The sequence below is a fragment of the Cololabis saira genome, chromosome 6, assembly GCF_033807715.1.
Source record: "Cololabis saira isolate AMF1-May2022 chromosome 6, fColSai1.1, whole genome shotgun sequence".
NCBI classification, from domain to species: Eukaryota; Metazoa; Chordata; class Actinopteri; order Beloniformes; family Belonidae; genus Cololabis; species Cololabis saira.
The window spans coordinates 40,254,101-40,272,453 of NC_084592.1; the positions used below are offsets into that span (position 1 = coordinate 40,254,101).

Below are 18,353 nucleotides of genomic sequence, written 5' to 3' on the forward strand. Positions count from 1 at the left end.
TTGTTTTTGATTTTACCATTTTAAATCTTCACTTTTACTGTTGATGCTTTATTAGAATCAAACTCTCTGAAATGTATCTGGATGTTAAATATAGTAATTATAGATAATAGAATATGGCATCTTGGGGCATTCGGTGGCATCGTTCATCTTCTTTGACCATCACAATAAATTCAGATTTTTCTATGCAGCTTTGGCGATTGTTGCTCAGAAATGACATTACATAATTATTTGTCTGACTTGCCACATCATTTAGGATCCAAATAACTATAAATCCACACTGTGTTTTTATTTAACGCCATTAAATGAGGAAACACCTTAAAACCATTAAAATTTGGTGGCTTGTTTTCAGCCAAAAAGGGGCAGAGACCAAGGAAAAAGTACCGAGACGTGTTGTCCATGTGTTGCTAAGGACTTTTTTTCACCTCACCAGTCTCAGACGGATGAGCGCAGAACCTGTGTAGAACCACCAGACACGTTTTTCTGGGAGTCACTAAAGGAGAAGATTGCATTTCTTTTCAAAATAAAAGCTTTGTGGTTGGTTGATTCACAGTGATGAGTGGAGTCCGCGGGCTGCCTTAGTCATACTGCTCGTCTTCCTCCTCTTTGCCCCGGTTGTAGCAGCGTAACCCACTAACTCGGTGACCTTGTGTCGAGTTTGTTCGCTCTGTCGGAGCAGCATGGCAGAGCGCCGCAACTCTTCCTGACAGCTCTGCAGTGCAGCCGACTCCACTGCAGCAATGCAATACGTGTGTGTGTGTGTGTGTGTGTGTGTGTGTGTGTGTGTGTGTGTGTGTGTGTGTGTGTGTGTGTGTGTGTGTGTGTGTGTGTGTGTGTGTGTGTGTGTGTGTGTGTGTGTGTGTGTGTGTGTGTCTGTGTGTGTGTGGATCATCGCATGCTTACAGTGATCTGAACACAAGTCCTGGTCTGTGGAGGAAAGATCCAGAAACTCCATGAATGCTTCATAATGTCTTACATTACTTGACCAACAATCCAAATTAGGGCTGGGCGATATATCGAGATTTTAATATATATCGATATATTTTCAAACACGATATGGTACGAGACAATATCGTTTATATCGATTTAAAAAAAAGATTTTTTTTTTTTTTTTTTTTACATTTTTTTTTTTTTATGATTTTGATATAGCTTATTTTGTGACAAATTGACTTGAATGTTTTATTTGAGATTTGCACAAATGTTTTGTTATTTGCACAACTGTCAACCTCAGTGGAAAAGTCTGCCTGTTACTGTCTACATTGTATTAATTGCACAGTGTATTTTAATTTAATTGTTATGCAGGAAAGGGATATTTGTTTTATTTTATTCAAGAAGCATTTTTATTCTATATATGCAGGCAGTTTATTTTTATTTCATTTGTTTTATACATTTTGATATTGTGCAGACCTCTGTTAACAAAGGAACCTGTGTGACATTTGGCACGAGGCTTTGTATTAAAACTGACTGTTTTTTTAAGGGTTTGCCTCAGAAAAAAATGAAGCTAACAGAGATGCTATGCTATAATGCTTTGGGGGAAACCCCAATCAAGGCACAGAAAAAATATCGAGATATATATCGAGTATCGCCATTTAGCTAGAAAATATCGAGATATGACTTTTGGTCCATATCGCCCAGCCCCAATCCAAATGTATTCGGTTTAAACTTGGGGAAAACTAAACAAAAACAGGGGATGATAAATCAAAACAGATTACGCCAGTAACACCCGTTATAAAGCCAAAGCAGGAAGACGATCAGAGAAACGTGCAGTAGTACGTACTTGTGCTCATGTTTGTGATGCATCAGCAGTCATGTTGGATGTGGAGGAAGCGTCCCTCAGAGTGGGTGTTCACCTACTTCCTGAGAGGTTTATCTCTCATTTTTCATTCATTTATAAGTAAAGGTCAGTTTTACTCAATCATAGTCTTGTTTTAATCTGATTGTGTCTGCCCTGCAGCGCTGCGGCTTGTGTCCTATTTGAATTAAAAACCCACCCAAAAAAAATCACTGTGCAAATTTAACCCCAGGGTGTGTGTGTGGATGTACGTGTGTGTGTGTGTCCATTCAGCAGTCAGTAATCTGACCTGACTGCTCGTTGAATCAGGCCTGCGTTGGGACGGTTGCGTGTTCACTGGTTTCCAGGCAGACCAGTCTGCAGCTCAGCAGCACGCCTCCGTCTCCTGCAGGGTCCATGTGCGGTTATGTCGAGCTCTGCTTCGGCATTTAACTGGACCGCTGTCCCCATCCCCATCCCAGCTCAGAGACTACAGTCCCCTTTTTCAGCTTATTAGTGTTGGGCTTTTTTTCCTGGTTGACCTGGTATGTGACACGGATCAAAACAGTTTAGCTGGCGGCGGGTTGGTTCTGTGTGGAGTGGACTTCTTCACATCTCTGCACCAATCAACCAGCTTTTCCTCCCGGATCCAGGTAACTTCATTTTATTTCTGTATCCAAGCTTGTGAGGGGACCTGAGGAGCATGTGCAGAGCAACTAGAGCGGTTTACGTGCAACCGAACATCAACATAGGGCTGTTCGATTTTGCCCAAAAATAAAATCTCGATTTTTTTCTCTCAAAATCCGATTTTCGATTACGATTACGATTATTTTGTGAATTGACAAAAGGCAAAGAAATGATTTCAAATATGCTGTTTTTTTATTGAACATTTGCCCCATTGGGCTTTAAGTGCAAACTTTGCTCTTATTAAACCAAAAATGAATGAATAAAGTGCAAAACTCTGTAAAATAAGTTGAAAAAAAGTTTTAAAAAATATAATAAAATATAAAGTTTTATCTCTGAAAAAAAAAATCAGCAAATCAGCACTTGCAAACATACAGTAAGTTATATTTCCAATTAAATAAAACAAGACATTTTCTAATTAAACTAAACTGGGTCTTTTCATGCTAAATAATAATGCAACCCATGAAGGAGGTAGAGGTGTGTAGTGTCAGTCATTACATTTGCTATTCACATTTGCAAGTTTTTTGCAAGGAACACGAGCCGGTCTACCGCATCTGGCTTGAGGGATGCCCGGTGGCGTGTTACAACGCCCCCTCCTACACTAAAGAGCCTCTCCGATGGGGCACTTGTCGCAGGTATTTCCATCAATCATTAATATGGTATCAATCATTAATATGTGTGCAGACAAGGTAAAAAAAAAATTAAATTTAAAAAAAAAAAAAAGTGAAAAATCGATTTTACGATTTTCACGTTTTAACATCGTTCTAATTACATAATCGCGATTACGATTTAAAATCGATTAATCGAACAGCCCTACATCAACATACTGCGTTTTCTGACCCTTTCATTCAGAGAGGTTTGAGATGGATGGATTTTGATAGAAATCCTGATACAGCTCATCAGTAGTGTTGACTATATAAAACCAATTTGTGATGATCCCAAAGATGGGAAAAAGGGCAAAACAAAGAACCCTGGTGGTCAGATGGCGGTCGCCCCCAGCCTCGTCGAGGCCAACCCAATGTCGCATGATGAGATCCATGAAAATTCACTTCTCCGCAGATCCGATGAATCCAGCTGGGAAGAAGGAAGTTTTATTTCTGTTATAAAGTTGGACGTTTTAACCGTGGGGCTCATTTTGGCGTGTGTAGCGGTCGTTTGAGGAACTGCACATTGCAGCACTTCCAGGATTGTGTCGTCAGATACTGACAGAACGGTGTGTTGGTGTTAAGTCGTTGAGCAGCATTACTGAAGATCATACGGTCCATTTACTCGCTGAAGCGTCGCTGTCTCTTCAGTGCCTGATGCCAAGATCTCCATCGACGCTGCTGCTCTCTGTACTCTGCACTCGTTGACTCATTCATATAAACCATAATGCGAGCTTTCTGCAAATAATCAAAAACCGCCGATTGTTAGGCTTTTCATCTCCTCCTGCAGCTTCAGACGTTTTTGATCTAAAAATACAGCCACGCAGGATATTTCTGTAGTAAACGGGCAAGCCAGTCAATTACGAGCACGGTCTCACCACTTCGTTTGACTTGAAGTCCTGGTTTGTTTGCTGTTTACAGTAATGACATCTGATGGAGCAGAAGACGCAGCGGATGAAAGGTGGAAAAGGTCAGAACAGGGTCGGACGGATGTATTGCGTCAGTTGTGCGTTGCAGATCAATGAAGTTGGACTTCTGCTCATGTTAGTTGCTGAAGAGTTCGTCCCTTTTGCCGTTATAGTTCAGTCATGACGCAATGTTTCCTTTGGGAGTGGACCAGTCTCACCAAGGTTTAGGTGGCAGCATTCGAAAGAAAATTGATTAGACGTCAACCGTGAACCTTATTTTACCTCCGGCCCATTCTTGAGGTAAAATAAGGTTCAGTCTCTGACTGTCCTCTGTCCGTCTGCGGCAAAGTGAACTGCTGACAGGAGACGGAGCATCTAAAGGGCCGGTGTGAAGGGGTGTGGGTTTGCAGCCTTGGTGTTAATCTGCTCGGCGTCCCACGCGTTGTCGTCTCTGTAGCTGAGAGGACACACATTCCACGGCCCTTTAACCCTCACCCCTTACTCTGCTGCTAATATAAACCCAGCTTCAACTGTGGCAGTCCGTCAAAGTCTCAACCCTCAAACACCAGAGAGCTAAAAGTGCTTGAGAAAACAAATGCTGCGTAGATGTGCACGCTGCGACAGCAGAAACGGGCCGCGGAAACAAAAACAGGCTTTAAGTGGCGCGGACGGTGAGGAAACCAAAACCGATGCTCTTGTCCGGTACCATTTCTGGAGTCAGTTATTTAAAGGGTGCATATTATGCTTTTCCTGGTGTCCAAAGGTTGACAGTCTTCTTAAACTGCCATTTGCCCAGTTTTCAGGCCGTGGAGCTGTGGTTTTAAGAGGTGGACGATCGATTAAGGAATAAATTAAGGTTTTGCTGGAGCGGTCCTGTCAGGACTTGGACTCTCTACCCGGGGTCACTCCTGCACCCCTTAGAAGCAATATGGATCAGAAAGAAGCATCCTCCAGTCATCTCTGCCGCCGCGGCGCCCGATCGTCAGTAGGCATGGGACGATATGAAAATTTCATATCACGATATTAGTGGACAAAAATATCACGATTACGATATTATCACGATATTAGCGTGTCGCTTATAAAATTCTTAAAATGCAAGGAAAAACACTAACCGTGGATCCACTGGTTCCTTCAGAACATTTATTCTCAAATCATTCTCAACACAGTGACACTTGAGGTAGAGAACAAATAGTGTGCTGTAAATGTTATGCATTACAAAGTGTAAACTATAGTACCGGTACTTATTTGAACTTTCTTTTTTTGTAAGAAAATACTTCCCTGAGAGTCGAAAGAAATAAGTGACAAATAGAAATAAAGTGACAAAGTAGAGCCAAATGCACACTGATTGTATTACTGTCTGAAACTTTAACAGTGGCTGGCTGCCTGCTACTTAGTACTGCTCTCTGGAAAAATAATAAAATAAAGGCACTGCTCTGTAGTATACAAAACAAAAGCTGCATGGCCAACACAAAGATTGAGTGAAAATAAAGTGCCACAGTAGTCAAATGCACACGGATTGTACTACTCTCTGAAAAAATATTAAATAAATAATAATAATAAATAATATTAATAAAATACATGAAAAAAATAACACTTGCTTCTACCTGGCTGGTAGCCTTGTGTGACCAAAAAAAAATAAAAAATTTGGCGATAATTACAGTACCCCACGATAACGTTATCGCGGCCGTTTTTTATCGCGATATACGATAATATCGTATATCACCCCATGCCTAGGCCCAATCCCAATTCTCCTTCACTCGCCCTTCTTTTCTCCACTCGCACTTCTTTTCTTCCCTAAGCCCTAAAAAAGAAGGGGGAGATTTTAGGGCACTTGAGATCTAGGGCACTTGGCCCAGGTGCCTGTCCCAATTCTCCCCCTACCCCTCGTTTTCATCCCTAACCTGATCAGGAAGCTGAGAGCCAAAAGCTGTTTTAATTTCAGCTGTAGCGCTGTTAATATGGCACTTTATTAAGTTTTAATATTTTTTCAGGTATAATGGTAACCTTAAGATCCCCAACCGGGGCTCAGTTTATCCAAATAACGCCTGTTAAGAAATTTGACCCGATGTTTTCGGAGATGAGAAGAGCCGCCGGCCCCGGGGAGCAGCCTCAGCTCACAGCCCGAGAAGAGACGTGATCGCTGGGTCAGGCTGCTCCGTCAGCCCCGGGAGAGACACTCTCTCCCGGGACGCAGCTCTGTTGAGAATCACGCCGGCTGAAATAAATCATTTAGGAATATGTTGGTTTAATAGATTAAATCTAACAGTTGTAGCTACGCCTGTTAAGAAATTTGCTCCGAAATTTAGAGATTTCTGTCTGCCGGGTCCGGAGCTTGGGTCCGCGTTAAATCGACGCAGAGCCTACGGCGTAGGTTGCGTAACCTCCGCCGTAGGATCTGCGTTGGTGTAACGCGGAACCATAAATCCCTTTATTCTGGCGTGATCTTCCGCAACTTTATCTGAAAGTGTGTAAATTACCCAGATAACAGCTGGATTACTTTGTGGTTTCTGAAGACTATTATATCAGAAACATCCAAAACAAATCTGACGAGTCACAGGATTATTTCTCTCTATTTCTCTGAGACCAGTCTGCCTGTTTGCCTTCGGTCGGCGAGTCAAATCGACGCAGAGCCTCTTTTTTTCATACCCCCTCGCTCGCCAAGTCAGCATCTGAAATCCCTCGATTTGAAGGGGCTATTCTCAGCCCCTAGCCCTCGTTATGCCCCCTCCCCCTAGGTGAAAAGAGGAATTGGGACACCACTACCTTCACGGGAACGCGCAAAAGTTAGGGTTAGGGAAGAAAAGGAGGGCGAGGGGGAGTATTGGGACGCACCCCTAATCGTCAGTGCCAAGTCTGATTGGTTCAGGAGAGTAACCGATAACAGCAGAGTGAGCAGGGGGAAGAGGGGAGGCCAAACGAGCTGCTCACTAGAGCACACAGAAAATAGAAGTTTTAGGCACCATGATCGCAGTCAGAGAGAAACGGCTCTATCGTGGTACTTGGTCAGTGTAAATAGTTGACTTCAACAGGTGGAGGCCTGTATGGAGCTTAGATGGAGTTAAAGTCTTGCACATGATCTGAGCATTGCACCAGAAGTGACACAGCGTCTTACTGTTATGATTAAATGTTTCCCTGTTTTCCAGTTGTTTTCATCTTTTCTTGTTGCAGCTGAACTCATGACATTATGCGTGTTAAGAGCATAGCGCTCTTTACATCAGACCAGAGTCTCGCTGCGAGCGGAGAAACGGAGAAGTACAACTATTGTTTCCAGACTCGGGCTTTAAAGCCTCTGTTTTGGCAGGCTGCAGCCTTTTATAACGCCCTTTAAAGTGGCCTGTTTGGTAACAGACGAGTCATCCGGTCTCCCAGGAAGGCGAGGCACAAGTTCAGCAACATAAAAAACAAGCAACGCAAACAAATCAGAGGAGTCCACAAGACAACCAGGCAAACGGAGAAAACCACAGCTCAAGCAGGCTCCAGTCAGATGTAAGACAGAACGATGAAGCTTGTAAATGTAGGCATTTCATATGACTGAGACAAGTTTTGAGTTGTTCTGCTTCCTTTTTATGTGCAATTATCAAACAAGTCAAATTCTGATCAGATGGATAAGAAACTGATTCAGAATATTCGGTTTCACAAGCTGATACGGTTCCCATGTGGGTTTCTCCCCAAGGTCCAAGGTTTCCTCACCTCTGGTTGCCCATCTGGACTAAGAGGGACCTACTTGTACGCTTGTACCCCGCAGGACTTCCATATATTTGGCCCACTTTTAGTTTCCGACTGGGTTCCCTTATCGTGGAACCCGGACCATATGGCCATTTCAGAGCCAGATGGGACCCACATGGAGATGCTCGCTGGAATGCTTTGTTTCTCAGGGTGCTTTTATTCCTATCTAATTGTATCCAGAGGCATTTTCTTTTTACACTCGTTGGTACCGCCGCCCAGGATCCAACCTAGTATCCAGAGGAGCAGCTGGATAGGCTCAATCTCAAAATAAACTGGTATTTAAAAGTATTGACTTACAATCCGAAAATAAATAGCAATGGTGATTTTAGTGTCTCTTATTTCAAGACGGGCATCTAAACTTAATGACTTAGAGAAATTGAACCATTTCAACTAGGGGTGGGTATTGGGAAGGACCTCACGATACGATACGCATCACGATACTTGAGCCACGATACGATACAAATTGCGATATCCCGATTATGCGATATATCGCGATATTCTACATAGTTCACCGAAAAATTTTAAAATGTATTACACATCTTAAAATCCAAGTTGTATATATGTACATCAGATGATAGTGATAATGCATTGGACAGACTGAGTCAAAACAATGTAATTCAAACTTTCCATTTTAATTATACAACATATTTGCATGAAAAAACACACTGAAACACAATGAAAAGTGCAGTGTGTGCATTATTCTTAGATACAAAATACTCAAAATAAAATGCAGTGTCTCACCCACACTGAAATTTAAATCACAAAAATACCGTACAGCTACTTGCCCCTGACTTAAAATGACAAAAATAAAATGCAGTGTCTCACCCACACTGAAATCACAAAATAAAGTGCAGGGTTGGGCAAAAATATTGATACGGCAATATATCGCGATACATACATTGAATATCGATATTGTATCGGGGGACTGGGTATCGCGATATATTGCCATATCAATATTTTTGCCCACCCCTAATTTCAACCCAACAGTGAGAAAGTTGGAAGCTCCTAAAACCAAAACGGTGCACAGATCGGCTCTATGAGACAGCCTGTGCAGAGTTGGAGGAGTGCTGAAGTGATCCAATCAAAACTAAATTTGCAATATTAAATCAGCAATATTTCAAACTCAATCATTGCTGTTCGTTATGAGTAACGACAGCAAATAACAAAGAATCAGTGTTCACCAGTAACCCCAGTCTTTTTATAGACGCGTGGCTGTTTCATAATGGCCTCATTGGCCAATCCTTCCAGATGCGTTCTTGGGAAGTTGTTGGTTGCAACACAGCCGGATGAGGAAGTGTTTTTGTCAACTTGTGTTTTTTCTTCATCCCTGAAAGAAGATGGAAAAATGGTGTCGCCAACGTGAGCGGAAATGTTGTGCACCATAAGTAGTTGTAATAAATGCTCGCGTCAATCATCTGGAGTTCAACGGTTTTAACAGATTTGACCTCCGGTTATTATATAACGCCTGTAAATGTCTATATCCTGTCTTATATGTAAATATATCCACTACTTGTATCACTTTAGTCAAAGGTAGCTGAGGACAGGACCCTCAAGACCTTGGTTCACTTGGTCTTTAGTGGGTTTGGACCTGCCTCGTCGTTTATGTCCACCAGCTTCATGAACAGAACCGATCAGAGGTGGACGGTTCCTGGTGTGGTCATTTCAGGACTGTATATTTGGACTTGTACGGATGTTGTGGGGGGTTTCATTGCAGCCACCAGGGCGTGTTGCAGCTGAGTGTGAAGCATGCAGGATGAGAATCAACACCTTCGAGTCAGAGGCCACAGTGCTTAGTGGAGAAAAGGGTGGAGCGTCTGCCTCCGTGCAAAGACTTAGTCTGTTTCCACTGGATTTAAGTTTAATCTCCAGAGATGACGCCTGTGATGAAGGCAGAACGACAACATGACTGGTATCAAGGTGTCCTAAAAGGGGTGTAACGGAATCACAACGCTGCTGAAAGACGGTTGTGGATTGGCAGTAAAACCGCGGTTCTGAAGCCACCCGGGTCGTGTTGAAGAGCGGTTCTTGGATGCCCCTGTATGAGCGTTGCGTGAAGCGCGCCCCTGGTCCGTTGTGATCGCTGCGGCACGTCCTATCCTGGTGTTAAGGGCTTGAATGGGAGGGATGTAACGGCTCTGGCTGACCAGGCCGGAGGCGTTTAGATATTCATGTGTTTTTGGGAGGAATGGAGCAGGGGATTAACCGGCAGATTGGGCCAGCCCCAGTCGCTCGTATGGACCAGGACCACGCTGAGCCAAGAGGCAAAGCTGCTGTATTACCAGTTGATCTCTGGTCCGAGCCTGACCTTTGGTCACGAGCTGTTGGCCGGGCCCAAAAAGAATGAGGCCGCAAATGCATGAGGCCGAAATAAGCGCAGGTCCAGGAGGGGCCCAGAGCGCAGCATCTTTCCCCGTTGCTTTGGTTGCGTACGCTCCCAGTAGGGATGTGCGATATGGACTAAAAAATTTATCACGATAATTTCTGGCATTTATCCCGATAACGGTAACAATTATGATAACAAAAATACCAATTCAACTCCACCTTTGTAACTATAAATCTATCACCACATTCAGTCTTTGGAGCCAAAACACTGCTCTAAAATATACTAAATGCTACTAAACGTAATCAATGGGAATCTTTCTTTCTTTCTTTCTTTCTTTCTTTCTTTCTTTCTTTCTTTCTTTCTTTCTTTCTTTCTTTCTTTCTTTCTTTCTTTCTTTCTTTCTTTCTTTCTTTCTTTCTTTCTTTCTTTCTTTCTTTCTTTCTTTCTTTCTTTATGGCTCACTTCCTTTCTTTCTTTCTTTCTTTCTGGCTCACTTTCTTTCTTTCTTTCTTTCTTTCTTTCTTTCTTTCTGGCTCACTTCCTTTCTTTCTTTCTGGCTCACTTTCTTTCTTTCTTCCTTTCTTTCTTTCTTTCTTTCTTTCTTTATGGCTCACTTTCTTTCTTTCTTTCTTTCTTTCTTTCTTTCTTTCTTTCTTTCTTTATGGCTCACTTCCTTTCTTTCTTTATGGCTCACTTCCTTTCTTTCTTTCTGGCTCACTTTCTTTCTTTCTTTCTTTCTTTCTTTCTTTCTTTCTTTCTTTCTGGCTCACTTCCTTTCTTTCTTTCTTTCTTTCTGGCTCACTTCCTTTCTTTCTTTCTTTCTTTCTTTCTGGCTCACTTTCTTTCTTTCTTTCTTTCTTTCTTCCTTTCTTTCTTTCTTTCTGGCTCACTTCCTTTCTTGCTTTCTTTCTTTCTTTCTTTCTTTCTTTCTTTCTTTCTGGCTCACTTCCTTTCTTTCTTTCTTTCTTTCTTTCTTTCTGGCTCACTTCCTTCCTTCCTTCCTTCCTTCCTTCCTTCCTTCCTTCCTTCCTTCCTTCCTTCCTTCCTTCCTTCCTTCCTTCCTTCCTTCCTTCCTTCCTTCCTTCCTTCACGTACGTTGTGCTTGGATTTAACGCAGGAATTTAGCGTTTTTATCTCGAGATGACAAATTCTTACCGTGAGGAATTTTTTTGACGGTTTATCGTGAACGGTAAAATATCGCCCATTCCTAGCTCCCAGTAGTACACGTGAAGAGAGCAGATGTGTGTTCGTCCCAACAGCAGTGTTGTTGTTGTTTGGTGCCTCAGCTACGGATCACATGAGAGCCACTAAGGATGTTACGGAGGCGAGGGTCGGAGTCTGTGTGCGCGGCGCTGTTTCACTCTGCTTCATCATGTAAGAGCTGGCTCTCTTATTGTTCAGCCTCACGAACATAATTTACCACATTGCGCCTAAATAAAAATGCATGGCGTGATGGATGAAAACTGGAGCAGACGGGGGGAAGAGGACGCCAGGCAAATGGAGGCTGCAGAGATGGACTAAATATTATGGCTCCTCAATTATTTTTAGGTCAAACACATCAAGAGATTCGGGAACACACACACACACACCGTTGCCACCTGCTCACAGTAAATTTGGTGTGTAGACAGCTGTGAGTTGGTGTGTGTGTGTACTTATTTTTATTTTCTGGTTTTAACACCACCCAGATCGGGCGGGAAGAGCCGAGTCTGACGTCCCGCCAGGAGGCTGATGTGAACTGGTTCCCATTCATTTTTGGGTCAAGTGAAAGCGAGGGAAATGTTTCGGCTGACGGGGCTTTTGTTTGTGTGCTGAACGTGTTTTCATCAGTCTTTCGTTCACCAGAAAGGCGGAGGAACCGGCTGTAAAAGGGCCAGTTGTGTTTTCACAGCTCCATCAACAGGAAGGACGAACGTCCGTCTCCGTACGTCCAGAGGAAATACGATCGTTTCCAGATTAATAATGATTCTTTTTTTTTTCTGTTTGTGTTTGCAGGGCGACTGAATCCGTCCACTCTGAGCTGCGCTGAGCTGTCGGCAAACGAAGGTAAACTGCTCTCTGATAGTTGGTCTTCACTAAGAGCAGACAACCGCTGCTTCCAGGAGGCGGAGCTTCACTAAAATGTAGTTCCTTTCATATATATCCGTTAGGGCTGGGCGATATGGACCAAAAGTCATATCTCGATATTTTCTAGCTGAATGGCGATACTCGATATATATCTCGATATTTTTTCTGTGCCTTAATTGGGGTTTCCCCCAAAGCCTTATAGCATAGCATCTCTGTTAGCATCTCTGTTAGCATCTCCGTTAGCATCTCTGTTAGCATCTCTGTTAGCATCTCTGTTAGCTTCATTTTTTCTGATCAAACCCTTAAAAAAAGTCAGTTTTAATACAAAGCCTCGTGCCAAATGTCACACAGGTACCTTTATTAACAGAGGTCTGCACAATATCAACATGTATAAAACAAATGAAATAAAAATAAACTGCTGCATATATAGAATAAAAATGCTTCTTGAATAAAATAAAACAAATATCCCTTTCCTGCTTAACAATTAAATTAAAATACACTGTGTAATTAATACAACGTAGACAGTAACAGGCATACTTTTCCACTGAGGTTGACAGTTGTGCAAATAACAAAACATTTGTGCAAATCTCAAATAAAACATTCAAGTCAATTTGTCACAAAATAAGCTATATCAAAATCATAAAAAAAAATGTAAAAAAAAAAAAAATTTTTTTTTTTTTTTTTAAATCGATATAAACGATATTGTCTCGTACCATATCGTGTTTGAAAATATATCGATATATATTAAAATCTCAATATATCGCCCAGCCTTAATATCCGTTATATCATAATTTCTGTTGAAGTTGAATGTTCGAGCCGTAACATGTAAAGGAAAAACAATAGTTCATAGTTGCAGCCCAGGTCCGAACAAGGAACCCTGCAGAATCCAGGACAACCTCGCCAAACTGGGAATAGTTTTCCCAATTTGTTGAGGGGAAAACGCTGTTCTCCGTCGTTAGAGCCAGATCTTCATTCCCAGGATGGACACCCAGATCCAGTCCCCCAGCCTGACTCCACATTTCTGTAGCGGGTGGAATGACAGTCACATGTGGTCCATATACTGTTGACCTTCTATTGGCTATAATGTCATTATAGTCATAGTTGAGGCTAACTGAAATAAAGCTCTCTGTGTTCCTCGTTAACATCTTGAACATCACTAATTCACTTACGGTCTGAAAATATCAAACCAGTCATAAAACAAGATGATGGCTGGAAAATGATGTAGCGGGTTACCAAACTGAAGGTTCTTTTGGTGACAGTGGGGCGTATTCACCCGCGCTCATCAGGTACCGCCGCTGGTTAGTCCCTCACACTCCTCATCTACTGCTGTGTTTGTGTTTCAACTTGGGTTTTATTGTTTTTAAGCTCTGCGGAAAAGTAGCTCCAGCGTTCAGCCACAGCCGGCTCTGAGCGCGCTTGTTATAAGTCTGTGGCGAGCGCGAGTTAATTCTTGGACACTGAAACTACGAGCCTCAGGAACCGCGCTGCCAACAGTCGGCAGAGTTTGAAAATAAACACTGGAAAATGTGGATGCCGGGATCCCAGTTTCTCTGCGACTTTAATGCGATCAGTGCACGTTTCTGTCGCCGTCGGCTATTCAGCTTGTTGTAAAATAAACCGAGCCGCGTTCTCCTCGATATTTAACACCAAATTAATCTTTTATGGTTGATTTGTGCACATTTTACAGGATTGTGTGGGTTTGCTTAGACCGTATGCTCTGATTTAACGTTAATGTAACCTCCAAACATCGTCCTGACGACGGCGTTTCCACTGATGCCTCGTCCTGAACTTAACGCAATGAGAACTTTCTTCTTCTCCGTTTGTGACTACGTTAAGAAACATCTTTCTTTTTTTTTGTATAGATATGTTTATTGAGGGCATAGAAAAAAAAAGAAATAATATTTACAATAACAATATAATTATCAATATCTCTCCCCCTTTTTTTTTTTTTTTTTTTACTTTTCATAACATTAATTAATTAAACCAAAATAAATAAATAATAATAATAATAATAAAAATATATATATATATATATAATTAAAAAAAATAAATAAATAAAAAAATTAAATAAAATAAAAAATGTAAGTAAAAATAAAAAACAACAACACACCCCTCTCCCCTTCCCTCCCTCATATGGTCAATAGATTACATCATTCAAAATAATTGAAGAAAGAAACATCTTTCAGCGTGAACTTGGAAGGTTCGGTTCCAGATCCGGTTCTGCCTCCAGATAGGTCGAACTCTGCAGGAGTCGTGCGTGATCCCGGTGTGCAGCCGGCCGTGCACCAATGTCAGGAGTTCAAACTTTTGCTTTGACTCCTTTTTTATTTAGAAATGTTTTAAAGATGGACATTTCCTTGATGAGAGAACCGTTTTACCGGTACTGTCAAAAGAATGCTGTTCTGCTTGTTTGTACCTTATTAAACTGGTTCATATCTGGTTGAATTTGTTTAACCTTGTGAACTGATAAAATACCAACGCATGGATTGAATTCATCAAGTCACGAAACCGGGGTGTTCATACTTCTGCATGCCAGCTCGCGTGTGACCAGCGTGATTAGATCTGTGTGCCGGGGCGCATTCATCCAGCCGGTCCTGGTGTGGCTGGGCGAGGTCGGACGGTAGATGTCTGACAGAAACACCAAATCATAATGAGTAGTTGTTGTTAGTTTGTCAGTGAATCTAAAAGGAAAAAGAAAAGCAAACCTGTATTTACAACGCAGGTCTCGGAGCGCACGGGCGCAACATGTCGGCTGCTCGTTCGCGTCTGATGCGAGTTAGTCACAACTTCTACTCTGGTGTTCCTTGTTTGAGGTTGTGTGGAGAAATAAACCTTAGCTGTGACCTCGTGTGTGTGTGTGTGTGTGTGTGTGTGTGTGTGTGTGTGTGTGTGTGTGTGTGTGTGTGTGTGTGTGTGTGTGTGTGTATGTGTGTGGGACGTTATCCTGTTATCATTTAGCTCTGCAGTGAATTTTGCACAAACACAGCTGCCGTGCTGGCGATTAAATCAAAGTAGTGCGTACAAAAATGTAAATACACACACGGTGTGTGTGGTTTGGGCTGTTGTGAAGGAGTGGCCCGAGCTTAGATGTCAAACCAAGTTATTTCTGTTTGGTAGTGAATAGAAAGCTGTAAATATTCAAAGCGTGGTTAACTGGAGAGGGCATGTGAGATCTCAGAGAACCGCTGTCAGTATGAAAGGAGGCGCGATGACGGCTTCAGGCTGGATGATTCAAATGTTCCTCCCAAACGGACCAATGAAAAAGCTCGTGGAGCGGGTTCCTTCGGACAAACGGGACCAAAAAAAGCCACGTTTTGCCATAATGTGCAGTTCCACATTACGTGAAAATAGGGCTGGGCGATATATCGAGATTTTAATATATATCGATATATTTTCAAACACGATATGGTACGAGACAATATCGTTTATATCGATTTAAAAAAAAAAAAAAAAAAAAATTTTTTTTTTTTTACATTTTTTTTTTTTTGATTTTGATATAGCTTATTTTGTGACAAATTGACTTGAATGTTTTATTTGAGATTTGCACCAATGTTTTGTTATTTGCACAACTGTCAACCTCAGTGGAAAAGTCTGCCTGTTACTGTCTACATTGTATTAATTGCACAGTGTATTTTAATTTAATTGTTATGCAGGAAAGGGATATTTGTTTTATTTTATTCAAGAAGCATTTTTATTCTATATATCCAGGCAGTTTATTTTTATTTCATTTGTTTTATACATTTTGATATTGTGCAGACCTCTGTTAACAAAGGAACCTGTGTGACATTTGGCACGAGGCTTTGTATTAAAACTGACAGTTTTTTTTAAGGGTTTGCCTCAGAAAAAAATGAAGCTAACAGAGATGCTATGCTATAATGCTTTGGGGGAAACCCCAATTATGGCACAGAAAAAATATTGATATATATCGAGTATCGCCATTCAGCTAGAAAATATCGAGATATGACTTTTGGTCCATATCGCCCAGCCCTACTATCAACTAACAGGTGGCGCTAAGACGATACTTTATCAGGCATAGGCCTAAAAACCAACAAAGCAGACTAACGTTGGTGTCTGTCAACAGAAAGATGGCAAGTAGAAGACGTGAGGAGAAAGGTGGATGGGAAAAGTTGAAACAAAAGCCAAGACACTTGAAGAGGATGTAGAAAGCTGACAGAGCTTTTTGGCAGCAGTAACGTTTATGTCGGCCAGAGCACTATAATGTTATTACGGAGCGAGACTGAGAACAAGGTGGACACCTGACCAACCACACGCTGATGAGGGCCGCTGAGCAGTGGAGTTATTGTTGGCAAAGTCAGCTACAAATATCAGTGAAATAGATTTTCTGTTTTTAAAATGCGAGCATAGAAGTGACTGTAAAATAGCAATATAAAAGACAATGTCTATGTTCATTTTTGTTTAGTAAATGCAAGTGATGTTTAGTTGCTCTTTTATATTAGTGTTCTTGAGTGTCATTGACGGCTACAAATCAAGCCAGAAATCTTGGCGTAATTATTGACTGACCTGAACCTCAACAGCCATCTAAAGTTTATCACTAAATCTGCCTATTAACACCTGAAAAATATTGCTAGAATTAAGGGGATTCTGTCTAAACAAGACATGGAAAAACTTATTCATGCATTCATTTTCAGTAGGTTGGATTATTGCAATGGCATCTTTACAGGCCTTAATCAATCAGGGCCACTTTTTAGTCCCCGTCCGTCCCTGGGGGGGGCGCTGGTGAAGGGCCAATGGTTCGGGGCCTTTTGGCACCTTGCACTCACTAAGGGGACCCTGAACGTAGCTCAGGTCAGGCATAGACTCCACCGTGATAGTTTTATACAACGTCTTAACTAGGACTGTTCGATTAATCGATTTTAAATCGTAATCGCGATTATGTAATTAGAACGATGTTAAAACGTGAAACTCGTAACATCGATTTCACTTTTTTTTTTTTTTTTTTTTTTTTTTTTTTTACCTTGTCTGCACACATATTAATGATTGATACCATATTAATGATTGATGGAAATACCTCTCAATACCTGCGACAAGTGCCCCATCGGAGAGGCTCTTTAGTGTAGGAGGGGGCGTTGTAAAAGCCACCGGGCATCCCTCAAGCCAGATGCGGTAGACCGGCTCGTGTTCCTTGCAAAAAACTTGCAAATGTGAATAGCAAATGTAATGACTGACATTACACACCTCCACCTCCTTCATGGGTTGCATTATTATTTAGCATGCAAAGACCCAGTTTAGTTTAATTAGAAAATGTCTTGTTTTATTTAATTGGAAATATAACTTACTGTATGTTTGCAAGTGCTGATTTGCTGATTTTTTTTTTCCAGAGATAAAACTTTATATTTTATTATATTTTTTAAAACTTTTTTTCAACTTATTTTACAGAGTTTTGCACTTTATTCGTTCAATTTTGGTTTGATAAGAGCAAAGTTTGCACTTAAAGCCCAATGGAGCAAATGTTCAATAAAAAAACTGCATATTTGAAATCATTTCTTTGCCTTTTGTCAATTCACAAAATAATCGTAATCGTAATCGAAAATCGGATTTTGAGAGAAAAAAAATCGAGATTTTATTTTTGGGCAAAATCGAACAGCCCTAGTCTTAACATTTATTTCCCTCCATGTGCGTTGATCTTCGTGGTTATCTTGACTTGACGGCAGGTATGGTGAATTTCACTAAACAGCACTACCTGGCCTGAACTCTGTGGTTGTGGGTCCGTCTGGGAGTTGTCATCTCATGCTCCTTGAACTATTGTGTCAGCATTGGAGCCTGGTGAAATTTGCCATCGTCACCTTGGAACGTGACTATCACGGGAAAGGGCGTGGCCAAGCCTCCACCTGACGCACTGAAGCAGCCCCGGGTCATAATGCCACCCCTACAGGTAGAAGGGGTAGAAAGGAAGAAAACTGAAGGTGAATGTTCCCCAGTTTTCTTCCCGGTTTCAAGTCTGAGTGGACGGTTCCTGTTTTCAGTTGACTCCACGGCCTCTGACGTCTGAACTGAAGGAATGACAATCTCCTCACTCGATCGGTTAAAGTTCCCGGTCCAAAGGGAGTCGTGCGTTCATGGGACGAGTCACTATTGTGTGTTTTTGTGCGTCTGGAATGTAAAAACCCAGCAGATCCCAGGAGTTCTCAGCTGCTGCCATGTAACGTGAAACTGACCCCCACACACACACGCACACATTTGTATACAGAACAAATAATGTCTATTTTTGCTCTCAG

The 18,353-nt window shown here is 41.7% G+C and overlaps 1 protein-coding gene across 1 annotated transcript in view; it reads left to right on the top strand.

The window, feature by feature from the left end:
* raph1a (Ras association (RalGDS/AF-6) and pleckstrin homology domains 1a) overlaps nt 1-18,353 on the top strand; it is a 103,298-nt gene that overhangs the window by 19,108 nt on the left and 65,837 nt on the right. The window contains 1 exon segment of the mRNA XM_061724111.1: nt 12,046-12,096. The gene's annotated coding sequence lies outside the window, so the exon portion shown is untranslated.